Below are 295 nucleotides of genomic sequence, written 5' to 3'. Positions count from 1 at the left end.
AAAAAAAAAAAAAAGACAATTCCTCATATTACGTCTGGTGAACCAAGAGGGAAATCTCAACGCCCACGGACTGGGACCAGCTCCAGGAGGGAAACCTTAGACCACTACGTCAACCTCTTACAGTAAACATGTTTTGCAGGTTTTAGAAAGTTCAGCTGAAATTAAAAAAAAAAAAAAAGAAAAAAACCCGGTTTGTGGGAGCCTGAAGCATCAAGACAATCTGCCTGCACCAGAGAAAAGAGTTTTGCACCCCCCCAGTGCCCATGCTCCGGGGATCCTGGCAAGCAGGCGGGAT

The sequence above is a fragment of the Pterocles gutturalis genome, unplaced genomic scaffold (assembly GCF_000699245.1).
Source record: "Pterocles gutturalis isolate BGI_N339 unplaced genomic scaffold, ASM69924v1 scaffold27918, whole genome shotgun sequence".
NCBI classification, from domain to species: Eukaryota; Metazoa; Chordata; class Aves; order Pterocliformes; family Pteroclidae; genus Pterocles; species Pterocles gutturalis.
Note: the sequence above shows the minus strand (reverse complement) of the source record.